General features: G+C 46.5%; 1 long non-coding RNA gene across 3 annotated transcripts in view; it reads left to right on the top strand.

The window, feature by feature from the left end:
• LOC148474709 (uncharacterized) overlaps positions 1-27,177 on the top strand; it is an 88,890-nt gene that overhangs the window by 33,936 nt on the left and 27,777 nt on the right. The window lies entirely within an intron of this gene.

Genomic DNA, 27,177 nt, shown 5'->3' with positions numbered 1-27,177 from the left:
GCATTGGCAGCCCCCTCCTAAAATTACACAGCTCCGAATGATGGAAGAGCTCTACTTCAACGAAAATAGGGAGATGCGCACCATGGAGACCACAGTTTGTGGAATTTGGGCAAAGCCCCCCTAGCAGGTAATGCAGGTGTATAGTAGTACGGACACAATCCCACACTTGATTTCAGAAATATTGCACATCCCTACACTCCCAGAGGAGATGCCAGAACGCTGCCTCTGACAACCCGCATCTATTGGAGTCAGCCCGAATCCCCATATTAAAGGGACTAATGGTGCCCATACTCGGTGCGATTTTTTTAATTTTTTTTTTATGCACGGTTTGGCCGTTTTCGATAATTTGTAACGACCAATCGTGTAAAAAGTGGTGTATTCCAGTATGATTATCCCCGGCGTCATGTATCTGCATCGCAGATCATCTGAACCTGCAGTAAGATATCGACCTATTTGTGTAGTATTTGACACATCGTACGCTGTTTTGCTTGATGTGCGATTTACGATGTCCCTGGCCACTCCCTTCCTCCATTTTCTGACAGACGGGAGAAAAGGAAGTATCCGCATCGTCTAGCTTGCGGAGGTTTGCCTATAAAAAGTGAGTAATCGCCTGTATTCTATGTACACCCTGAACCACCAATGTACCCTGCACCTCCAATGCCCTGCCCCACCAATGCATAGTAACCACTGCACCCCCAATGCGTATTAACCCCTGCCCCACCAATGCATAATAACCTCTGTCCCCCAATACGTATTAACCCCTGCTCCACGAATGCAAAATAACTACTGTCCCCCCAATGTGTATTGTACATCTGCACCCCCAATGTACCCAATGCCACCAACGTACTAGCCCATCAGTGGTTAATATCCACCGCACCTGTAATGTACCCACTCCCCTAGCCAATGTTATAACCATGTAGAACAATGCAAGTTGTACCCCAATTGTTTAAAAAAAAAAGTGCTATGAAAATAAACTCACGTTTAAACATTTTTTTTTTCGAAAACATTTAAATCATATCAACTCATTAAAATAATTCAACACTTAAGTTAAAACATTAAAACTTTCACATTTTATAATCTTTTTTTTTTAACAAAAATAAGTGCAAGAGCTCAATTTGTGACACTGCTGCTACAATCGAACTTGTCACTTTTAGCAAGACTTTCCATGATGAGGCTTCACCGAAGTGGGTGAAATCCAAAATTTGCGTACAGTGTACGTTAAAGAAAATAAAAAGCGGCAGGATTCGTGAGCATCTGGAGCGGAGGCCGATGAGGTCTACACCAGTAATCTGTGGTACTTCGACCGCCTCAAGTTCCTGCACGAGCAGGACCCGCAGCGCTCCTCTCAAGCACTTATGGTTGAGAATGTCCCTGGGGAGTAGCAATAGAACACCGCGGAAACAGAACTTCAGTCCTCTTTGGATGTGGTAAGTACAGACATAGTGCATACACACCATGCCAAATGTTTTTTTAAAAGTTCAATAGTCCACAATTCCCATATCACACTAGCGGATACTGTCCTCCTGCCATGGTACTGCCCCCATTCCATTAAAGTAGGCCAGGTATTGCTCCCTGACCTCTTAAGCCTGCGCAGTCCCTGTTGACTCCACAACTGCAGATGGGGCCACAGAGTGCGTTTTGCAATGTCTCCTGTGGATGGTCGGGGTCACCGGCCATAGCTGTGTCTACTGTTCTCTGTTGTATAAACAAAGTTTGTCATTGGTGGAGGACACAGCAGGCCAAGACGACTGTTTTGTCCACACGTTGATTTCTAGCCATATGGAAAATACGGAAACATTTGCATAGAATGCCAAAGGTGTTTTCCACTATCCTCCGTGCCCTGGATAGACTGTAATTGAAGATGCGCTTTTCTCTTGTCAGGCCCCTTTGTGCATATGGCTTCAGCAACTGTTCATGGAAAGCAAATGCCTCACCAGCCACAAAAACGTAGTTTAGGCCATGCTTCGTTGCCTCTGTATTTGGCAAATTCAGACCATTGGTGTTATGTCTCTCATAGAAAAGGGTTTAACTGACCCTCCATCAGAAGCACGGCCACTTTTGCCCACATCAACAAAAAGAAACTCGTAATTGACGTTCACCACTGCCATGAGCACTATACAAAAAAAAAACCTTTATAATTGTAATAAAAGGATCCGCTGTGGGCAGGTGGGTTAATGCAAATATGTTTGTCATCAATGCCACCTCCGCAGTTGGGGAAATTCCACCTAAGCTCAAATTCCGCAGCAATGGTCTGCCACTCCTACACCGTTGTTGGGAACTAGAATAAAGAAAGGGGAAAAAAAAAAATTAGAAAACATGTTATTAACATTATTTTCTCTCCAACAGTCTACAACACCAGACCTTGACCCCCTCACCACTAGTCCACAAATGGCCACCCGTAGCGAGTGGGAGGCCGAATTTCCCCAGCCTGCTGCAAGACAGCATTGTTACCAGCGCAAGACCCAGATACAGCAAGATCCGCTGCTTAAACAGGTCGAGCAGGCCCTACAAAAGCCCCCGGACATGTTTGACCACCTGGGCACTCGCATAGCCAGTAGTCTACGTGAAATGGACGAAGGTCAGCAAATCCATGCCCAGAGGATAATATACGGGACAGTGATCCGGGGGCGTATGAAGTTGCTTATTCCCGTCAAGAAAGGAATATACAGGTATTACTTAAAACCTTTAAATACCGGACTACAGTACTGTTAGGAATCTCTCCAAAAATACATCAGACAATTTTGATACAATTGTACATGGTTTTAACATTGGAAATACTCCAAAGTAGACCAATGTTCTACAATGTTTCTAAATAACATTGGATACTAGTTTATCACCTGCCAGAGTTGTGGTGGAACTTTGGGCCTGATTCAGAGCCGTTCGCTATTTGCGGTCGTTCGTTCAAAAACAAGGGGTGGCTATTCAAATGATCCGTTCGCAAATTGCAGTCTGTTCACACCTCTAAGTCTGAACGAGCGAGCAAAACATACGCTCGTTTATTTGTTAAAAACGCCCCCTGGCCGCTCGCACCATACGTCATGTCCGCTATTTATTAGATTAATCGAGTACATCGACCAGCGTCTGAACTGCTCGCTATTTTTGTGGTTGGTTTTTGCTACCACAATCTTGCGAGCAGTTCTGGCTATAAAATAACCCAGTGACGTGGTCAATGACGCTGCTGTATTAATTATGCACACCCATAAAACGCCCGTTTTGACCTTTAAGCACGCCTGCGTTCGGATCTCCACTCCCCATTTTCAAGCACCTTCCCCTGTTACCACCCACATACGCCTCATTCTGTCACTCAAAATAGCAGGCATTCGCTATATTGCGAGCACATGAATTTCGGCCACACTGACTGGTTCGCGCATGCGTATAACGATCCGTACGCATGCGCAGATGTGCGAACATCGCTCGGAACGAGCGTACTGCCGCTAGCGAGTGGCTCTGAATGAGGGCCTTTGTTTCTTTTTACAAGCTGGGTTGGTGTTATTTCCTGCAAACAGGTTTTTCCACTATTTGATTTGTACTAACTAGGCTACATTCTAGACACCATTTATCTGTTTTCATCTTAATGTGTTTTTTATATGTAATATGTATATTAATTATCTAGACAGCAATTCTATATCTATTCTGTATGTCTTTTTTTTTTTTTTTTGATAAGTTAGTATAACTTATCTTGATTTTGGGCAGCAGTCAGATTTTTATTTGAAACCTATTTAATTTCATTATCGGCAGCAGTGTGCAGATCCAGCGCCAGATTGTTTGTGTTTGAAATTGTATACGAGGGGGTGTGACCTGTTAAGACCTGCTGAGAGCCACTGCGGGCCTGGGTAATAGAGGGCGTGGCCTAATAGTGGGAGGTGTGGCCACGCCCCCTTACCGGGGGTGGAGGGGAGCCCGGCGCAAAGCCATGGGGGGGCGCGATCAGTGTGATCGTTCCCCCCCACAGGCATAGAAGACTTCTGGGCTGCTGTGGGGGGGGGCACGGCGTCTGACCCGGGCCCCCCAGGGAGCCCGGGCCCGTGTAATCTGTACCCCCCCCCTCGGCGCCCCTGGGTGGCCTGACTGTCTCCCAGCCCGACATGGGTGAAAATCCATACCGCACTAAGGTAAGTATAAACTGACCTAGTCCTCCCTTAAGAGTGCCTAACCCTAACCTCCCCCCCAGTGCCTAAACCTAACCCCCACTGCCTAAACCGAAGTCTCCCGGGGGGGGTGCCTAACCCTAACCTCCCCCCTGGGTGCCTAACCTAACCCCCCCCTTTCCCTAGCCTAACCATAACCTCCTGTGGGGGGTGCTTAACCCTAAATCCCTCCCCCCCCCCCGAGAGCCCCCTAATCCAGCCGCGGCTGTCCTCACCCGGCTCACCTTTGATCTGTAAGCCGGGTGTCGGCTCCCGGCATAGGTAAAATGACAGGCGTCGGGATTTCGACACCTGTCATTTATCCCTGGCCGGGTTTAGACCGTCTGGAAGCCGTCCGTCGGCTTGCCGACTGCTTCCCCTGAATAGGGTAAGGAGTTTTAATCCTAGCCTTTCTGTCTCCCCAAACAAAGGAGGAGAGCAGAGCATTAATTACCTGAAACTCACGTTTCTGTATATATACAGGGGAATTCTGCACCACATAGATATTTAGGCTGCATAATCATTTTAAACAAATTTATCATGCCAGTTAAACTAAGGGGCAGTTTCTTCCACAAATGTGTTTTCCTTTTTAAACGATTCAGTAATCGGTTTAAGATTTAAACGTGGAAAATCTTGAGGCATACGCAATACCTAGACTCCTAAATATGTAAAACAATTAGGATCCACCTTAAGTGGGTCCTTAACAGGTTTAAGAATAACAACTATGAGGGCCTCCGACATAGAGAACGGTAAGGTGCCAGTTTCTAATAATTGAGACTATGGCCCTCATTCAGAGGCGCTCGTTCTGAATGAGGGCGGCCGCTTCATTTTTGAAGTGCGGCCTCCTGGTCGTTAGGTAAGCTGTGGATTACCACCCACAGCTTAACGACTGACCAGGTTGATGGTTGCGATGGTGAACACCATCGCGACCATCGGGGCTTGCGATGAGACCCTAAGGTCTGAAAAGAGCAGGAAACTCCCCACTGACATCACTGATGTCAGTGCGGCCGCCCACAAAATGGTAGGCTTAAGGAACGCTTCCGTTTTGGAAACCACCCCCCTGGCCCGCCTACAAAATGGGGCGAGCTGTCGATCAACATCGACAGCCGCCCCTTTTGTGGAGAGCTTGTGCACGCGCAGTGCGGTCGCTGCGCGTGCGTAGGGCTAACTATCGACCCGGTTGCGAGCACATCAGTGCCTGCGACCGGGTCTGAATGAGACCCTATGTATCTAGTGTCGAAGCTGGATAATTGGCTGAGACAAGATCAGCTTAAAATTAGATCGAAACGACGCCATCTTGCGAATGGCCGCAAGACACCATCTTGAAAATGAGATCTGCGAGATGCCATTTTGCGAATGGCCATCCAGCGCCGTTTTAGCTCACACTTAAGTACATATGGCGATGCTATTATTAGCATCATGCGATCGCATATTTTACCATACCCCATACTCGCATTAATACACACAGTTGCGCTGTTAACATATCGTACATTAGCGAATGCATAATATCCTGCATGTAAACACTGTTTTATTAGCTTCATGCGTACGCATCTGCCCCAAGTTAACTAGCGTCTTTTCACAAACCCCTAATACTTACACAATGCACACTCACATAAAAGGTTCCATAGCTTCGAAGTGTAAGATTCAAGTTTTATTCATTTATTACTAATGCTGTGATATAAAGGCTATTTGGTATCTAAGGTTTAATACATAAGTAAACAGTGTTTTGTGTTGTACTGATCTGCACTTTCTCAGTAGCTTTCCAGTATCATTGGTGTGAAGATCGCAACATGCATTCTCAACTTATGGACCGGAGAGAGTTAAAACACCAAAATGTACTTTGTAAAATTAACAGCTTAGGTTTGCATGAGGCGGGAAAACGGAGACAAAAGGCTGTCGGAGGCTGGTCTGTGTCCATTTGAATCGACCTGTTAAATGTCCTGTAACACAAGCACCGTGATGGAGAACCAATGGGATCGCAACAAACCTCTCTATTGTATAGTCTATTTCTGTAAGGGTATATATATATGTGTGTTCTGACCCCAATCTGGAGTCTTCATGCTGATGCTGTTGATGGAGGTTTCTTGTTGATGCCGGAATCTGGTCCCAGAGCTGTACCTTGGGTCTGTATAATTTCTTTGCGCTAAATTGTGTTTAGATCACAGCGTGTAACTATCTGTACTTTGCTTGAATAATAACCTTTGTGCGTTGGAAACACATTTTCTCAAAGTCTGAAGGCATTTATTTACTGTATGACTGCGTACGCAAATAGCGTCAATTTTAGAAGGTATAGGCAGGTTTTAGAAGGTATAGGCAGGAGTGTATAGAGGTTTAAATTCAGTATCCTTACTAGAAAATGGGGAATAAAATATTGTTTAAAGGTTTTATGGGTTTCGATAGGGAGGCCATCCATGCTAGGGACTTTATTATTGGGAAAGGAGGATAAAGCACAATCTAATTCCTCCTCAGTAAAGCGGGAGTAAAGGAAGCGCTGAGCCTCATCCGAAAGTCTTGGTAGATCCACCCCAGCCAAATAAACACAACTGTTGCGCTGAGTAAGTTACACAAGATGCATATAGCTCACCATAAAACGCACCAAAGGTATCAACTATGTGTTTGCCGGCAACAAGGGTGTTCCCCGACGCATCAATAATTGCAGGCACTGTTTTGTTAGCCAATTAATCGCGAGCCAAGCACGCCAAATAACTACCAGTCACATCATCTTGCGCGTTCAGGGCATGTCTGGAAAAAAAGATCCTGCGCTTGGATTTTTCAAATAAGTAATCCGACCAATCTTTTTGTGCAGTTAGAAAGGCATCTCGATGGGTGTCCAACCGGGAGTTAATATAGAGGCATTCCAGGTCACGGCAATGCTGCTCCGGCTCATTCTCACGTTTTCCTGTTAAAAATTTTAATTTGCGCAACACGTACTATAAAGGTTCCTCTGAGAAAACCCTTAGTCGTCCCAAGCTAAACATGGGGAAGAAGTGGGACACTTAACCACCAAGAATCCCACCCATTCAACAATCAACTTGGAACCAGCACCCATCTTAGTGAGCCAAAACAGGTTGACTTTCCAAAAAGCGACCCCACTGTCCCCTAGGAGATTGAGGGTAACTGAGACTGGGGAGTGATCTGAAATCCCTCTTGGGAGATATTCAGCTTGTGTCACAAACTGCAATAATGATTGAGACAAAAGAACCATAGCTATACTGGAGAGAGAACGATGAGTATTAGAATGCCGGAGAATTGTTGATCACTGGCAAACATATGCTGCCAAGCATCTACAAAACCCATTTCAGCTATAAGTTTAGCAAATGGGGTTGGTTCCGAGAAGACAGGGTCAGAGGTATGAATATCTAATAACCTTTATACCAAATATCGCTATTTAGCGATGCATGTTGCACAAGAAATAATTGCTTTCCAGACTTTGAGTGTGGTTCCAAAGCACGAAAAGTTATTATTACAATAAGAGTATTACGCGCTTTGATCAAAACAATGAGCACAAAGGATTATTAAATACATAAGGTACAGTCGATACATACGCATGCGCATCGGTCCCAGTTACAGTCATCAATCCAGAAGCCTGCAGTCATCCAAGAAGAATGGCTACTAACTGGGACCGGGACACAGGCTATATACTCTAACAGATCATGATAACAACAATGTAGACAGACAAACATAATTCCATCGGTTCTTGGTCTTTGTAGTACGCTGTAGTTCATAGGACTGTTCACTAGGGCTATGTCCCAGTTCTCCAGATTATATTTGTTTTTCTTTAATTGATTTCAACTAGAGACACTACATTAGTGTATACATTCTAACCAATAATTTCCTATATTCCATAACCATCGAACGCAAGATGCGACTTATTCAGATATCTGGAAATAAACAGTGTGTCAGTTTAGTACCAAACATGCCATGTCTATCATGTTGTATACCATTAATATCAAATACATACATTTTGCATAATAATTAATAACATTAATATAATTACTTTAACCATAATGTGCAGGAAGGAACCTTTTAAGAGTGCGTGTATATTTATGATTATATGCGTATACACACAATGTGTATGCGTTGTCTACATGCAGCGTAAAAGTTGCGCTGTGTAGGTTTTGTGTTACAGCGCAAAACATGCGCTGTGTGTGTTTCTCTTTATTATTGCAACTGTGTATATATATATATATATATATATATATGTGTGCATGCACTGTGGATACCCATGTGATAGTTTAAGTGTATATGTACATATATACCAATATATATATAAAAAAATAATAATAATACATACATACATACATAACTCCAAACAGTAATATTACTTCTGTTTGAACTAAAATAATGACAGTGGAGTTTGCCAAAGTTTGCTCAACCTGTAAACAGGACAAACCGTCTGATAATTTAAAAAAAAGGCTTTCCTATGTTTATTCAGAATACAATTGTCGGTCCCTCTTAACCACATCAGCATGGGACACAAGGCCTACAATTTCTAACGATAGCTAAACGTCTGACAATTGTTTCTGAATTCATTCTCTGAGCATATCAGTGTCTGTGTTATTCTTCAATTGCCACAGATATACTGTATCTATATGTGGAGCAAACACTCACAGTATCTTTTGTATATTCCAATTACTTGTCACAAACATGTCCATAAGACTCGTCTGTCATCACTGAATATATAAAGTTTTTAAATATGTGTATTATTTGTCACAAACATGTCCACAAAACTGTCTGTCATCACTGATATGTGTATTAATAAATCTACGTATTGTTTTTGTAAGGACTTCTAACAGTGTTCTATTGCGTAGGAAACGCACGACGCTAAATAATAACATAGTGTTGTATATTGTGTAGGATTCGCAAAATGGCGCTGAGTAGCCATTCGCAAAATGGCGTCGTGCAGATTTTAATTTTAACAGATTCTGTCTTAGCCAACCATCCGGCTTTGACAGAGGACTCGCGCCAGCGATCAAGGGTGGGATCGAGAATATCATTAAAATCCCCCATGCAAATGGTAGGGGTATCAGGAGACCGGGCCATGAATGCTGCATCCTTTCTAAGGACCTTATTATTAAAGAGACGGGGTCGATAAATAGCGAAGATATTAAAGAGACGAGTATTTAAGAAGAATCGTGAGGAAGATAAACCTTCCATATGGATTGGGCTGTACATTTTCGAGTTTAAAATGAAGGTTTCTTCAGGGTCCATAGGCTCCACAGGGAGACCTTGGGTGTAGGTGATGGGAACCAATCCGGGCACCACGCAGTTAAAGCTTTCAGCTCCCAGGATGCATTGGGTCCACTCTCCCTATAACCTGCCCCCGAACCAGAGGCACCTCAGTTTCGTTGGTGCCCGCCCGGAGTCGGGTCACCATTTTGCAGGGGGGCTGTTCAACAGCCCCTAAAGTTTATTTTCTTTAATTTCTTTATTTTACTTTTAGAAAGACTAGAGCGCGCAGCAGCAGACTGTCCGTGGGACGTCTGTGCTGCCGTTCCGTCACCCCTCCGGTGCAACGCCAGTACTGATCTGGGGATCTCAGCGGGCATTCCGGGGGTCAGCGCTAGCCAGGGAGAGGAGCCAGACTGCACCCGGACATCAGGGGGACAGGTAAGGCGAGTCGCCACTCGCGGTGACCTGTTCGATATGGCAGTCGAAACCTCTAGTCTCAGGGGACAGACCGGAGGTGCTGAGTGTGGACACAGGCTCCAGCCATCGCACTCCACTAGACCACCAGGGATAAATTGGTGCGGTAAGCCAGCATCCCAGGGGTTAATAATTAGCATGGGGAGACAGCTTCCCTGCTTTAAGCAGCTCCTCCCCTGCTTTAAGCAGCGTGCCTTTTCACTGTGGTCTGGCTTCCCTGAGCTGCTCTCCTATGGACACACCCCCCTCTGAGGTCTCTGGTGGCCATTTTCTCCAATGGTGCAGTCGCAGTTCTCCCAGGACAATGCGTGGTCCGGTCCCCCTGCATAACTCTCCCCAGGGTCACATATGTAGTGCTATTTCCTACCAGACACTGCGTCTGTGTAGTTGAGTATAGTGCTGCTTTGCAGCGTCTTTCCTGCATTGCATGTGACTTGTGCTAGCGCTATCTGTGTCGTCTTTTTCTGTCAACTTATGGCTATACCCTTTCTCTCATTCTGCCCTAATACAGGTGTTGTTAGGGTGGTTCATACCTGACATATATAGTATGTGTGTGTGTGTGTATGTAAAAAAAATAAAATATATAATTTTACTATATTCGTGAGGTCTGTCACATACTGTTGTGTACTGTACTGTGCCATATTTAGGCAACAGGTTCCTGCAGCTTACCTAAGCATAAGACAGGACCAGTATATTGCTCCCTGTTAGTTTTTTATTCATACTCGTGGTTGCTTTGTACTCAGTACCATATTGTGCATCATTTTACCCTGCAGCCCTGTCTGACAAGGGTAATGAACACATTCCTGTACCCATGCCGCAATCTTGTAGATTATGTACTAGTTTTCAGTGAGAAGGATGTGGTCCGGGATGGGTTTTGTGTGAGGTGTTCCAACGCGCCAGGTTCCTTGAACCCCCCCCGACATCAGTACAGGAGCCACCTAGGGTGACTTTTTTGCAGATGCTGGCCTCCATTGTGAACCGCCTGGCGGTCCCGGTTGTTTTTCCTCCTATGGGGGTACCACAGTAGCTCATCCCTCCCTCAAAGGGACTACCACTGGTTATGCAGACCCCTCCTGTACCACAGCAGGTGGTCAATTACCACAGGGTTCTCTCTAACTCAGGACAGAGTCTGGCAGCGACCTCTACTGCTCTTCAGGCCATGTTGCAGAGTGAGAAAAGATACAACGATGTTAATCTTTTATGCACATAAAACAGTTTATCCGGGTTACCCCATGCCTCTTCCATAAGCTCAGTGAGCTGCTCAGATTTAGGAAACTCAGTTTTTACCACTTTCTGGTGTTTAAACACTGGAGCCGTCTTACTTGGAGCTAGTTAATCATCCTTAGCGTTCCCTCTAGGCTGTTTAAGTGGGGGGGCCGCGCCCTGCCCTATTTCTAAAGGGTAAAAAGCACCCTGCCCTTCGGTACAGCGACCCGCTGAAACAGCCTGCGGGTTCTATCCCCTCCCGCGGAATGCAGTGTCCCGCCGGTGGGGAAAACGGCAGTGCTAGGTGTCACCTCTGGTGAATGGATGCCCGACGCCCCTTTTCTTTGGTCATGCCCCTTTTTAGGGCGAGCGCAGAAGTGCCCTTTCTCTAGGTCCGACTCCGGACCTAGAGTGGACACTAACCCTGAATATCTAGGATTGATTTAACCAACCTCACCAAAGAAGGAACATCCACTGAGGACGGACTGTCCTCCCGAGCTAGAGCCTGGAGAAGAACCCTGCGCATCGTCTGATTCGTCTGATGCCTCTGAATCCATATGCTGAGCAGACTGATAAAAAGATAACTTGCGTTTAGGCGCCTTAGTAACTACCGGTCTGATTGCAACCGCTGGCTGAGCCATTCTCTGACTTGAATGGGCATAAACATCCATCCAGGAAGGATGTATAGGAGGTGTAAACATAGCATGCTGTGGGGGTACCCCATACAAGGAGGCATTTTGGGAGTAGCCATACGATTCTCAAACTGCTTCATAACCTGAGACAAGGAAGACACCCAAGATGGCTCTTGTACAGGGACTGGTATACTGGACTGGTGAGGTGGCTCTTTATAACAGACAACACACAAACCATCCTTAATCAAGCCCACTAAACAGGCTTTCCATGAAATCAGCACAGAGGCCCCCTCCTCCTGATTGCCTTTACTTTTTGAAATATTAATTTTAACGGTAAAAATTAAATGTAAAAAAACCCTCACACACCTGCAACAGAGAGATGAGGAGAAAAACAGTGATACTTATAACTGACAGTCATAAATAAAAGGCAGTATAAACACAGCAGCTAGCAAACAGTCACATACAATGCATATGCAATACAATTGCAATGGGCTCTGAATCAACTACTTAAAACACAATGCTTGGTTTGGATATAGACCACTATATACCTGACCCATGGGAGAGGTATACAGGGAGACTGACCCACAACCTCCTAAGACCAACAGCTACAGCAGCGCACTGATAGTGGACTGTGAGCGCCTCATATATACTAGGCGGATAGGAGGAGCGAACCAGACGCGCAAAAACCTTTGATGGGACTGCGTCTAGGTTGGGGGAGGAGCTGCTGGGGGAGCACCTACCTCCCCTAAGCTACGTCAAACGAACGAGTACGCTGGCCTTGTGGCAGCAGAAGCGTCTGCTGCCGATCCCCGGCATCAGACGATAAGGCCCCCAGTGGTCTAGTGAGGACGCTCCGGGTCGTGACTGCAGCGGCTTCCTGTGCTTCTCCTACACCGAAAGCAAGGACTGCCACGCGTGATTCCCCGTAAGCGAGGAATCGCCTTACCTGACATCTCCGTGCGTCCGGTTGCCGTCTGGGTCCCAGCATCGCTGGTAGCACGCTCAGCCAAGACCTGCCGGAATCACCAGCTCTATTACCGGTGTTGCGGCCCGGCGGAGGTAGACTGAGTCGCAGTATATGCGTCTAATTCAGACACTCACTACTGCAAACCTAAAAACATAGAAAATAAAATAAAAGCTTAGCCTGAGCAGTCCCCAGTTACAAAGGTGCGTCTGAATCCTGCCGCACCAAACAAACAACTGAAAGCCTGTGGCTGGGGTATATATGGAAGAGGACCCGAGGCATCCTGGGAGCTGAAATCTTTAACCGTTTGGTGCCTGAATCTCTCCAACCACATTACCCCATGGTATCACTGTGGATCCATATGGACCCAAAAGAATATATGGATTTATGACCAGCTTCTATATGTCTATCTGTAGTCTCCTTCAAGAAGGTTGCAGTATGAATGGGTAAGCTGGCATTTTTAACCAGACGTGTTACATGAGAATCCACTGCTGGGGGAACTTCCCATTTCGTACATTCAGTAGCTGGATGAGGGTAAAAGGAACTGAACCATTTTTTAATTTGAAACCTTTTACTGGGCATATTCCAAGCTTCACTCATGTGATTAGATAACTGGTCAGAGTGAGGAAACTTGTAAAACTACCTATTGTCGTTTAAAGAGTGTGTTTTTTTCTTAGGAGTGGGTTCATCCTCTTTTATTTGTAAAATTGATTTTACAGCTCTCACAAGAGCAGGTGTATTTATTTTAGAGGGTGGCTCCTCTTCTGATATGGAGACAGCATGAGAGAGGTCTTAGTCTGCTGCCTCCCCAGATGATATATCAGAATCAGATAACTGTGTGGACTGAGAAGATAACAGCACTTGTAGGCTTAGTAGGTAAAGGCTTTTCTTTTTGCAGCATTTGCTGAAAAACCATAGAGGTATTAGCCAAACTCTGTACTGAGGTAGACAGTACGTCTACCCATTGGGAAGGCAAAGGATTTGCAGGGAGTACATGCTGTGGCCATCCCGCAGGTGGAACTACCAAAGGGACTGCTATGTGGTCCGCAAGTTTTGTGCACATCTGTGAAAAGGCAGCCCAGGGTGGGTCCTGAGGGAGAGACACCAGGGCTGAGGGGCCTGGGGCTATGTAACAATTAGTACAGAGACCATCCTGAATGAGGTCCTCTGGGGCTAAGCCCGCTGAGCAGGATTTACAAGACACCAGAGTAGGAGCAGCAGCATTAGGCTGCTTGTTTTTCTTTCCTCTGCCTGACATAACCACAAGAATAGTAAAATACACAGTATGATACAGTGCAGTGAACACCCTGCAGCATGTGTAATATGGCACAGTGTAGTGTGCAACTGCGCTATATAGTATGTGATAGCCCTCACAATTATATAGGAGATGTGAGGTACAATGACCTCCTCATGCCTTAGTATGTCAGGGTATAGTAGAATAAAGGGAAAGGTATAAGCTGACCGTGTAGAAAGTAGAGATTAGCGCTAGCACAAGTCACATACAAATGCAGAAAAACATTACATGTCTGCAATGGGCACTAAAATCAACTACACAGACCACAGTGGCTGGTAGGATATAGCGCTGTATGACCTGGCCCGTGGGAGAGGTATACAGGGAGACTGACCCAGTGTTCCCGGAGACTTGCTTGCATAAAATGGCTGCCGCACATCTCTGGGAGGGCGGAGGATGAGGGAGTAGCAGCACAGGGAACACCAGGACCGCAGTAGAATGGCACCCTAGACTGGGGCTGCAGGGAGAGCGCCTTCTCCCCTTGCTGATGTTAACCACTGGGTTCCCTGGCCTCTACATATGCCCTACGCCAGTATATTATATGCTCTGGTGTCTAGTGGAGTAGTGGGCACATCAGTGTCCACATCAGCTCCTCTGGTCTGTCTCCTGAGACCGGAGGTAAGACTGCACAAAAATGCGGGTCCCCACGAACGGGGTTCCGTCTTACCTGTCCTGTGAATTCTGGGCTGCAGTCTGGGGTCCGGGAAGCCTGCTAGCTAGTCACCCTCGGAGCCCCGCCGGGAGTACCTAGCACAGGCTTGGATTCACGGGGCCGCAGAGGGGTGATGGGACGGCAGCACAGACGTCCGGAGGACAGTCTGGTGCTTCTCGCCCGTTATAGTAAAAATAGAAAATAAATCATAAAATAAAAGTTTGGGCTACTTAATGCAGCCCCCTGTTATAATGGTGATCCAGCTCCTGCCGGACACCAACAAAAGTGAAGTGCCCTCAGGCTGTAGGCGGGGTATAAGGGGAAGGACTGGAGCATCCTGGGATTGAAAAGCTTTGCTGTTGGTGTCTGGTCCTCCAGGTCCCACCTACACCCCAATGTCTCCCTGTGGAGCTCTATGGACCCTGCAGAATGAAGACGAAATTGAAATTTTCTAATGTACTAACATAAGTGTCTAAGCAAGGCTAGGAATAGGAGTAACACAAACAAACCTTTTAGAACTGTGTGCAAAAGCTAGGAGCTTTGGAGATAAAATTCCAAAACAAATTGCAATAGTAACTAGCGATGATTTGGATATTGTGACAATTATAGAGTCTTGATGCAATGAAAAACATGACTGGGTACTTAGCTATACCAGGTTACACTTGGGTGACCATAGAAATTGTGTAAAAATGAGAGCTATGGTAAAACTTACCTTTGTTAACTCTTCGAAGTCCATAGGGTCCACAGGGATACCTTGGAGTGTAGGTGGTAGTTATAACCGGACACTATACAGTTAAAGCTTTCAGCTCCCAGGATGCTCCTGTACTCTCCCTGTACCCTGAGGCAAATCCATTTGTTAGCAAGCCTGAGGCTGGAGGAGTATAGGAGAGAAGGAAGACTGACACAGAAGAATCACACTCATAGATAGGAGACGGGAAACTGGTGACCAGAGGCACAACCCATAGCAGCCAGGTGCATCTGGGCGGGCGCCTTGTGGAACCTATGGACTTCAAAGAAAGAGTTAACAAAGGTAAGTTTTACCATTACTCTCATTTTCTTCAGGGTCCATAGGGATCCACAAGGATACCTTGGGGATGTCCCAAAGCAGTATTCAAGGGTGGGGAAGCTCCTGAGCTGAGAGTAGAATCCTGCGCCCAACGGAAGCATCCTGAGAGGCAAAGGTATCAAAGGCATATAACCTGAGAAAAGTGTGGACAGAAGACCACGTGGCCAGCTTACAAAGCTGTTCAGCTGAGGCGCCACGTCGTGCTGCCCATGAGGGACCCACAGAGCAAGTGTAATGAGCAGTGACAGAGGCCGGCACAGGAAGGTCTGCCTGGGTATAGGCCTGTATGATAGTCATGCGAATCTACCTTGCCAGATTCTGTTTGTTGGCAGGCCAGCCCTTTTTGTGAAAACCAAATAGGACAAAGAGAGAGTCCCATTTCCTGACAGAAGCATTACAGGCTACGTAGATCTTCAGAGCACGAACTACTTCCAAGGAGGCCTCACCTGCCGAAAGGTCAGGAAACTGGAAGGCTGTAACCACAATTTCCTCATTAAAATGGAAACTGGATACCACCTTGGGAAGAAATCCAGGGCAAGTCCGAAGAACAGCCCTGTCCTGATGGAAAATCAGAAATGGGGAGCGACAGGAAAGCGCATCGAAATCTGACACCCTTCTGGCCGATGTTATAGCCAGAAGAAACAGTCTTAGCCATGAGCCACTTGAAGTCTGCAGAATCCAAAGGCTCAAATAGAGGACCCTGAAGGGCATGGAGAACCACTGACAAATCCCATGGAGCCACTGGAGGAACAAAGGGAGGTTGTATGCGGAGGACACCCTGAAAGAAGGCGTGAACATCCGTCATGGCAGCAATTTTTTGCTGAAGCCATATGGACAAGGCAGAGACCTGCACTTTCAGTGAACTAAGATGGTCCTTAGTCCAATCCGGTTTGAAGGAAGGCCAGGACTCTAGAGACCCTAAACGCTTGAGGGTCGTAACTCTTAGTGGCGCACCTTTGAAAATAGGTAGGCCACACTCTGTGATAAATACGCGCAGAGGCCGGTTTATGGGCTCTGAGCATAGTCTGAACCACAGAGCGAGAGAAACCCTTGAACCTTAGGAGGGATGTCTCAAGAGCCACGCCATCAAAGGCAGCCGACCCAGGTCTGAGTGGAGACGGGGACCTTGATATTACAAGTCTGGCCGTTAAGGAAGCAGATACGGCGTGTCTTGAGTACCAATGCCGTCTGGGCCAAGCTGGTGCCACCAGTAGGAGTATGCCTCCGTCTTGCTTGAACTTCCGAAGAACTCGAGGAAGCAGGGAGACCGGAGGAAAGATACGTCAGATGGAAGGTCCACTGTACTGACAATGCATCTACGACAGCTGCTTCGGCATCCCTTGTTCTGGTCCCGTGCACCAGTAGCTTTCGATTGTGTCGGGAAACCATGAGGTCCATCTCTGGTAGGCACCATTTGTCCACTAGGAGTTGAAAGACTTCTGGGTGGAGAGACCATTCCCCTGCATGCACGTTGTGACGGCTGAGGAAGTGCTGTGAGTCGGAGCTGTATTGGGAGAGGGTTGCTGGGTGAGGGATGCTGTGCTGTAATCTATGCTGTGGGGGTACTGTGCTGGGTGACAGGTGCTGTGAGGGGAGAATTTGCCATGTATAATGCCTTCTGAGGTGGGGGTATAATGAACTTTCCCCTAAGACTTGTCCTATTTCTCTTTCGTTACAGCAGTGTTCTGAAAGGGGTGCTGTGAGGGGAGAAACTGGGATTTTCTGCTGGGGGCACCAGACAAAATCCTAGGGCACCAAATTTGTTAGGGCCGGCTCTGCATGGACTAGCAGCCAGTCCAAAGGGAAGAGCCTTGTACTGAAAATGTTGCTGTAGAACAGCAAAACGCAGGTATTTTTGATAGTTGGTAATAGAGGTATATGTAGGTATGCGTCTTGAATGTCCAGGGAAACCATAAAATCCCCAAGCTCCATAGCCAGAACAATTGAACGTAGAGTTTCCATCCGAAACCTCGGCACCTTGACAAACTTGTTCAGTGAGTAAGAATAGGTCGATAAGCCAATCTTAAGAGCTAAAGGTTTCTCCAGTTCTGTGATTCAAACTATGCTTAGGGCATTATTTATTACAGTGTTTTGCATTCTTTTTGTCACTGGTGTTCTTACAGGAAGTATGACCCTAATGCTGGTCATACACCTGCACAACCAGCATACGTTCCGATTCAGCATCCAACTCCTCGGAGCTCCCTGGTAGTCCCAGCAGCATATTTGTTGTTTTTCTTAGCACAGGATCTGTCATATGATCGATCCTGTGCCTCACACACTCATTAGGGAAACAGTCATTGAAATGACTTGAATTGCCGCATGATGGATCGCATGAACAAAATAAATAGCACTATCTGCACACGATAGGATGGAACATATGGGCTGCGCATCTGATCATAAGATCCAATTATAGGAGCTGCGGGAGTGCGCATCAGATCGTATATTACTAAAAAAATACACGATTTTCACAATATTCATCATATGTCTCGTCGAAAATAGGGCAATAGGCCTGAAATCGTGCAGGTGTGTGGCCAGTCTAAGGTGTTTAGGGTTTCCCGGGTACTGGCTTTTCTCCAGGCTGGTTTAGACCTTGGGCTCTGCCTAGCCACTTTGAGAGTGCAGGTTTCTGCATTGACAGTCTGGTTCCAGAGAAAGATTGCTTCTTTACCAGAAGTTAGAATTTTTTTTCAGGGAGTTCTGCGAGTTCAGCCTCCTTTTGTCCCACCGCAGGATCTGTCTTTGGTTCTTAAGGGGCTACAAGCTCCCCCCTTTGAACCTTTTGGATTCTGTATATTTGAAAAGATTGACAGCGGAGGCACTTTTTCTCCTCACTATCTCCTCTGCACGCAGAGTCTTTGATTTGGCAGCGCTCTCTTGTCGCTCCCCATTTTTGATTTTTCACCAGTTTAGAGCTATTCTTCGTACATGGGAGAGTTACTTTCCTAAGGTAGTGTCCCGTTTTCATGTAAATGAAGAAATTGTAGTTCCAGTTTTTCAGGCTCAAGACCTCTCTGTAGGTTAAGCCTCCCTGGATGTAGTATGTGCGCTCCATATATATGTGGAGCGAACAAACTCTGTTAGAAAATTAGATTCTCTTTTTGTATTATATGGTTTTCACAAACGAGGATGGCCAGCTAGTAAGCCGACCTTGGCTCGATGGTTACATATGACTCTCTCACAGGTGTATACACAGGCTGATCTCCCTGTCCCATACACGGTGACGGCGCATTCTACTCGGTCTGTAGGGCCATCATGGGCATTTAGTCGTGGTGCCTCTGCTGAACAATTGTGCAAGTCAGCCACGTGGTCTTCTGTCCACACTTTTCTTAGGTTCTATGCCTTTGATACTTTTGCATCTCATGATGCTTCCTTTAGGCGATATGTTCTTCTTTCTGCTCAGGAGCGTCCCCCTCCCGGTATACAATCGGGAAACTGGCTACCTTAATACCGGCAGCCAGCTTCCCGACTGTCCTATACCGGCGAGGGTGAAATGCCGGTTGTCTAGATGTAGACGCCTGACATTTCCCCGACTCCGGGATACCGGCGCCCGGCCCGGACAGCTGCGGGGGGGGAGGGTTAGGTTTAAGGCACCCGGGGGGACTTAGGGTTAGGCACCCCTGGGGGGGACTTAAGGTTAGGCATCCCCCCAGGGGACTTAGGTTTAGGCAGTGGGGAAGGGGGGGTTAAGGTTAGGCACTTGGGGGGGAGGTTAGGGTTAGGCACCCCTAAGGAGGGTTAGGGGGTTAGGTTAGTTGATACTTTAGGGACAATCGTGATTTCCAGCGCTGTCGGGCTTCCGTTGCCGGGCTCTTCTCATCTGTCGGCCAGGCGCTGCCGGGAATCGAACTGCCGGCCATGCGGCCGGCGGTATTTCATACCGATTCCCCCCCCCTCCCTTGGGAAACTTCTTTAGGACATCCCCATGGTATCCCTTTGGATCCCTATGGACCCTGAAGAAGAAATTTAGTTATTGTAGACTTATCTTGATAACTCCTTTTCTTTGAGGTCCATAGTGTCCACAGGGCACCCACCCTGATGCACTTGGCTGCATTAGATCAATTTTCTTTCGGTCACGGATTTCCTCATCGTGTGAGAGTGTTTCTGGTTTACGATTATTCTTCCTTTTTCTGATTCCTTCTCTTGTCTTGAGGCTTGTTTACAAAACCAAAGGCCTGGGGGTGGGGTATATATGGAGGATAACCCGAGGCATCCTGGGAGCTGAAAGCTTTAACTGTTTGGTGCCTGGATCTCTCCAACCACATTACCCCATGGTATCCCTGTGGACCCTATGGATATCGAAGAAAAGGAGTTACCAAGGTAAGTCTAACATAACTCTAATTCTCTCTTACAGGAGCTATTATTCGTCCTGCTAGGGCTACGGCCTGGGTGGCAAAAGCCATTGAGAGTTGGGCAGAGGCCCTGGAAGAGACTTTTCCCCCTGATGCTTCAAGGGAACAGCTGTCCTACATATCTCACATTAGAGTTGCAGCCTCCTACTTAGGTGAAGCATCTATGGATATGGCTCTCCTGGCATCCAGGATATCTGCCACTTTGGTAGTGGCCCGCCGTAGTATTTGTCTACTATCTTGGAAAGCATAGTCAGACTCAAAACTGGCTCTGGAGTCTCTGCCTTATTCTGGAGACATCCTATTTGGTCCAGAATTATACAAAATTGTGACTACTTTGGCAGCTTCCAAGATGGCGTTCCTGCTCTCTGCATATAATACAAAGCCTCAGACGTCATCCTTTTGGTCCTTGCGCCCTCAAGGAAAACCAAGGGTCAGTCCTTTTCTTGACAGCAGACTTCAGCCAAGGCCTCCAAGCCTAGGGCCAAACAGGCCTGGGCTACTAGACATCCACCTGCCAAGTCTGAGAACAAGCCTACAGCCTGACGGGGCGGGCCTCTCGCTGGGTGGGAGGCCAGATTTGGCATCAAACCACGTCAGATGCCTGGGTAAGGGAAGTGGTCTCCCATGGATACACCCTCTTATTCCTGAGGTTAAAGCAGTTCTTTTGCACAGGACCTCCATCTGATCCAACCAAGGCCCTGCTGCTCCAAAAAGCCATTCAATCTTTACTGAATTCAGGAGTGATTTTTCTGGTCCTCTCCTCACAACGGGGTAGGGCTATTATTCTACTCTTTTCTTAGTTCAGAACCTCAATGGGTCTCGTAAGCCTATCCTCAACCTCAAATCTCTGAACAAGTTTATCAGGGTGCCCAGGTTTCGTATGGAAACCCTCTGTTCCATTATCCTAGCTATGGAGCCTGGGGATTTTATGGTATCTCTAGACATTCAGGACACTTACTACATGTACCTATAGCGCATTCTCATCAACAATATTTACGGTTTGCTACACTACACCAATTTCAGGCTCTGCCTTTCAACAGCCCCCCCAGGTCTTTACCAAGATCATGGCAGCTATGACTGCCTCTCTTCGTCGTCAAGGGATCAGACCGCTCCCATACTTGGATAATCTATTGCATTTGGCCAGCTCCCCAGAGACTCTTCACCGCCATCTGCATTTAACCATTGCTTTTCTTCAAATGCACGGTTGGCTGGTTAACTGGAAAAAAATCTTCCCTAACACCGTCTCAAAGGATGGTACATTTGGGAGCCCTCCTGGACTCTCGAGTTCAGAGAATCTTCCTATGGCAGCTAAGATTTCAGCAATCCAGCACAAACTACGCAGACTGCTCCACAATCGTCTAGTGTCAATTCACTCTGCAATGCAGGCCTTGGGATCAATGGTGTCGACATTCGTCATGGTGGAGTTTGCCGAGTTTCATTCCAGGAACACCTGATCCCCTCCAGGTGGAACGGGCTACCCCATCTGCTCAAATCCCACATGGTGAGCCTCCCCCAGAGGTTCGCCTGCCCCTAGCCTGGTGGCTACAGACTTCCCATTTGAACAAGGTTCGTCCCTTTTGGATCCTGGACGCAAGCCTCAAAAGGATGGGGCACAGTAACCGGCCAGCACTCCTTCCAGGGCCGATAGCCCCCAGTCGAGGCAGAGTTACTAATCAACATCCCGGAACTTCGAGCCATCTACAGAGCTCTCACTCTGACTCAGAATATTCTGAAAAAACAGGCCAGTACAAGTACAGTCTGACAATGCCACGGCTGTGGCCTACCTCAATCACCAAGGGGGCACTTGAAGTCAGTCAGCAATGACAGAAGTGTCCCACATTCTCACATGAGCTGAACGCAATCTCCCAGCCATCTCCAATGTGTTCATCCCAGGGATTCTCAATTGGGAAGCGGATTTCCTCAGCCGTCATGACATGCATGCAGGAGAATGGTCTCTACATCCAGAAGTCTTTTCAGCTTCTAGTTGACAAATGGGGTCTTCCGAAAGTGGATCTCATGGCCTCAAGACACAACAACAAACTTCCAATTTATGGAGCCAGAACAAAGGACCCCGATGCGGCCTTCATAGACGCATTGTCAGCAAAATGCAACTTCCGTTTGGCATATCTCTTCCCTCCAATATCCCTGCTTCCTTAAGTGCCTCGAAAAGTTCATACAGGGGGGAGGGGGCACCGTCCTGTTCATAGCTCCAGCTTGGCCCAGACATCATTGGTACTCCGATCTTCAAAGGCTCTCCATAGACGTTCCTCTTCAACTTCCTCTACGAGTAAACATGTTGTCTCAGGGTCCATGTCTACATCTGGGCCTAGCCAATCTGTCTAATCAGACTCTACTTAACATTAATCTAGCACTTTCTAGAAGATAATAGCTAGAATCTGATTGGTTGTTATGGGCATCTCCACTTCTAAAAACCTGCACTTTAGTAAATATATCCGCCAGTCAGCTGCCCGATAGACTGAAGTTTAGGTATTGTAAATCTGATTAAGGCACAGGCTTATATCTGAGCCAATTGGTTAGCTGCTCAAGATGAGCAATTTGTACTGTTTGAGTAAACCCCAGGCAGCATGCAACAACTACTGTATGCTTCACTGATCAAAATCCCCCACAAAGGTAATAACAATTACATGCAAGTCATGAAATCGCATGCGTTTAAATTAGGGATGTGCAGGCTCGGTTCTACTCGGTTCCGTTCGGTTCTTTTTACCGAATCTTATTGGCTATCCAAAACTCGTGACAGCTGAAACCCAATAAGATCCGGTAAAAAGAACCGAACGGAATCGAGTAGAACCGAGCCTGCACATCCCTAGTTTAAATAAACAGATGTGTTTGCATGAGGGCACAAGGCAGGTTTGAATTACTGGTAGTTCCATAGTTTCAGAGATGTTAGGGTTATTGTTGTGCTTCTTTTGTCTGTCTGTGTACGTCCTCAGTTGTTTTAAAATGTAAAAACACTTGTTTGTTCCAAAGTTCTAATCCAGGCCTAACAACCCACCCCCAACTGCAAAAACTGCAATAAAGCTCCAATAAAAGAAACATTGACATAACAAATTACCAACACTTTTGGAAGTAGAGCCTGATTCAGAGATTGACTGATTTACACAGCTGCACACAATCTGCTGTGCAAATCAGTCTCACATGCAAATGCAAAAGGTGTCAGACACTTCCTTGCTGCATTTGCAATCCCAGCACTGCGACCGACGTCCATTTCTGTGAATGGCGCCCATGCACGCTCCCGCATGTCAATCAAGCTGTTGCTTGGGGGGGGTCTGTGAGCGAGTGCAGACCCTGCAACATCAGAGATGTACGTTCATCCTCTGATGAATGTGCATCTCTCAGTCAGACCCTTAGTGCAGTCAGTCAAGTGGGTCCTGTTAACCTCTGATTCTCCTCTGCTGCTTAAGAGCAGCTATCAGCAAAGTCAGATTCCCATAGCTGTATTACCCTGGAGAATTGGTGGCCATCCTGGATCCAACTGGGGCTAAAATCTAGGTTCTGACAGCTACAGCCATGATAATTACTATGAGATGAAGGGAACCTGAGTTATGGCACCTAGCTTACGAGGTTCCCTGCTTGCTTTCTGCTTAGATCATCTCTGATATGCTTCCTCATGGGTAGACAGAGCAGAGCTAAACATTCAGCTGCCACCCCAATTAAACCTTCACCTAACACTACATTCCACACTCTAGTGTTTCTTCATCTACGGCCGTTACCTTATCAGGACCTACCTCTCCCTATATGACCGTTGAAAAAGTCACATGATCTGTGACGAAATGCATTAGACGGGACCTATTCATCACTGGACACACTATTGCCAGTTAACACAACTCCGTCATTCGGCTTAGTAGCCTCTGTTCGGGACCCTGTAGCCCTGCTTTCGCACCAGCAGGATTCGGCTGGATAGAGCGCACAGCCTGCCTGTATACATTGGTTCGCTGCAGCATCGATACACACCGCATTGGCAGCTTTCAAGTTGGCCACAAGGCATTAAGGAAGGTCGTCGGGAACCAGAGGACAGAATTGCAAGGGGGGCCCCCACACCAGTTTGTTCTTCATTCCGTCAGTACTCCCAGCAATACTGTGATTATGCAGTACAGCTGATCTGGATACTCTCACCTTGGCCGTCCCTGTATGTTAACAGCTCAGTGGCTACCCATATGTTTTAACACAGGAAAATATGTTGGATCTCTAAATATTGATTAGTATACACGGGTCATAACTTGGGTTTTATACATATCATTGACTTTATACACAAGTCCTTTATCAGAGCTACAATCAGTGTCGGAACATTGCACGAGTTGTACAGCTAAACGTGTTTTACTTCCTAATTGCTGTTCTTCTAAGGAACTGGGACACTATTTCCACCATTTAGTTAAATACGTATTCGTTTTGTATCCTCTGGAGATTAAACATCAGCTGCATTTTTCTATATGCTACAAATATCACTGATGGCAACACATTTTCTATTTGTGGAAACATTGTTATTTGGTACGACGAGTGCTCTACAGTACCAGATTCTATCATTCATATCACTTTTCTTAGTCGCACTGAAACTGTTTTATCACGGTCACTGGCAATAATTTTTATTGTATATGTATTTGATTGGTGATTACATTTTTCACACAATCCCCTTTTTTATTGATATTGTTATGTGATCTTAATATGGATTAAAATTTACTATCTATATATGCTCATATTCACCACCTGCTTGTGTTTTAATTTATTAATAAGTAAATCGATTATTGATGTCATGTTAAGACAGCGCAGATTCTCCATTTCCTTTCAAACCTTCACCTAACACGACATTCCACACTCTGGTGTTTCTTCATCTACGGCCATTACCTTATCAGGATCTACCGCTCCCCATATGGCCTCAGGTGGTTCAGTGGGAGGCTCTACCCCAGAATTCCACTCACTGCATTTAACACCACCTGTCAATAACGGGTCTGCTGAATTTGGTAAGATATTGTAACATCTACATTCCTTACCGACCAGGCAGGACATTCAGCAGGATCTACAACTATTGGAAAAGAGGATACAAGAAATGGTCCAGACCCACCTCGCCTACATTTCGTCAGACCTCACCCAGGTGGCAGAGAGGGTGGTCTTTGGAGGAACATGTGGAAACTTGACACCCAGCTTGGTGATTTTGACCTGTTTCTTTCCTATCGTTCCTGTGTGCTTAAAGAGATGCAGCGGCGTCTGGATGATGTTGACAAAAGGGGCCTGAAGAAGTAATCTGTGGGTATGAGTGGTCCCTGAGGACGTGAAGCCATCTGGAGTTGAGGATGCAGTCACTAAAATATTTAATGAAATCCTGCAAGCTGACCCGGACGTTTTCACAATGCCGTGCACCCTAAAGGTATGCCCTCTGAAAGACCTAGAGACATTATCTGCCGATTACATTACTATATGGTGAAGGAGAAAATTTTGTGTAAAACTAGACAAGTGATGGAAATTGACTTTAACAGTTGCTTGGTGCAGATTTTCCAAGATCTTTCCTGGAACACACTCCAGTAGAGGTGTCTGCTCCTCCCACTCACAGAGAAACTTCGCAAGCAAGATATTAAATTTCATTGGGGGTATACCACTCAGTATGCAGGTTATACATAAGGCAGAGGTTACCAAAAGTGGTCCTCAAGACTCTCCAACAGTTCAGGGTTTAGAGCTATCCATGGTTGACCACAGGTGACTTAATTTGTACCTCAGTCAATTTGATTTAACTATCTGTGCTCCACTATGGATAGCTCAAAAACCTGAACTGTTGGGGAGCCTTGAGGACCGTGTTTGAGAACTACTAGAACAAGGGGAAGCTCCATGTAGTACAGTTTTGTACCACAGATTTGTGCTTCCCTTGGTCTCTGCTGTAAAGGCTGGACCTTTCGGATACTAATATCCCCCTACCACCTTGTAAGGAGACTTGTCAGTGAGTCCGAGGTTCCAGATATAGACCCGACAGGGACTCTGTGCCTGGGGGCAGGGAGGAAGTTACCTGGTCTGGGACTCTGTCACTTATTTCAGTATCCTTTTTGTTCTCATTGACTCTGAGTGGAATATTTGTCAGCCCCTTGTTATTTCATTATGCTATCCAGGCTATGTCAAGATGCTATGTCGATTGGAGTTTCTGTTATCTGATTATTCCTGTTCCACCAGGCCCTGTGCATCTATTCTGTTCAATGTAGAACACCTGTTGTTTCTAACTACAATTCTAGTTTAATGTCTCCTTACCAGTAAAGTTGCATATACACGTACTATTTTGTAACAAATGATTTTCTGTCAGATTATCCTTTGAAAAAGTGAACGATTTTTTTGAAGTGTAATGAACGATTTTTACAAAGATGAATGAAAGGGCGTGGCCGAGCAAGCTAAGATGGCGGACGCTTACACCTTGAGCTCCGTTGTAGCTCCCGACTGACTGACCCCGGATCCCGCACTAACCCTCCCCCCCGACTGCCGGAGTGGACTATATCTTCCCCTTACCATCTGGGCCATCTGGTGGAGCCGCTGGTCTGAAGCACGGAGCCCCTGAACGGACCTAATACAAGTGCCGAGTGCTCAGCGTAGCACCCGCCGGCGCCACCTTGCTACTCCCATCTCCACTCTCCGAGCTGCCTCCTGCTCCGTGCCGCGGCCTTCTCCCTTTAGCCAGCCGAGCGCTCGGGGGTTGGTGCTGCTGCCTGCACCCTGGAGCTGCCTGTGGGGAGATCCTTGGCGAGGTTTACACATCGTGGCCTAGCGCTGACCTGAAGCCGGGGACTAGAGTACACAGTGCAGCCCACTGCGCATGCAAGATCTCATACAAGGCGCCCTGTAAAGTCAAAAATCCAGAGTAAAAAGGCACCCAGTTATTATTGAGCAAAGCCTTGCCTGCCTTTATCCTGAGGTGAGAGTTTACACTAAACTACAAGATATTATGCCATCTTTGATGCTTTAGACATAGATCTACAGGCAGACACTGCGAGATCATCTCCTGTCATACTCCTGTGATCTCTCTGTGAAAGTCTTCAGGTTAGTGGATTTTCTACACTTGCTCTATTGAATCTTGAATATGTAATCCCACAAGATAACGCCCGATGAGCGGGTCCGGGACTGGATGTCTCTTATAATGGACTGATTATTAACTCACCCATACAGTAATGTACTGACGACCGGATCTAACACTATCATCTCAGGTTCTCTGTCTGCCTAAACTCACTCCTGGTGCCTCGATTTTGCATTCATCTAAC

The sequence above is a fragment of the Taudactylus pleione genome, unplaced genomic scaffold (assembly GCF_031769625.1).
Source record: "Taudactylus pleione unplaced genomic scaffold, aTauple2 ptg000817l, whole genome shotgun sequence".
Classification (NCBI taxonomy): Eukaryota; Metazoa; Chordata; class Amphibia; order Anura; family Myobatrachidae; genus Taudactylus; species Taudactylus pleione.
The sequence above is the reverse complement of the archived record's forward strand: the minus strand, read 5'-3'. Positions and strand labels throughout refer to the sequence as shown.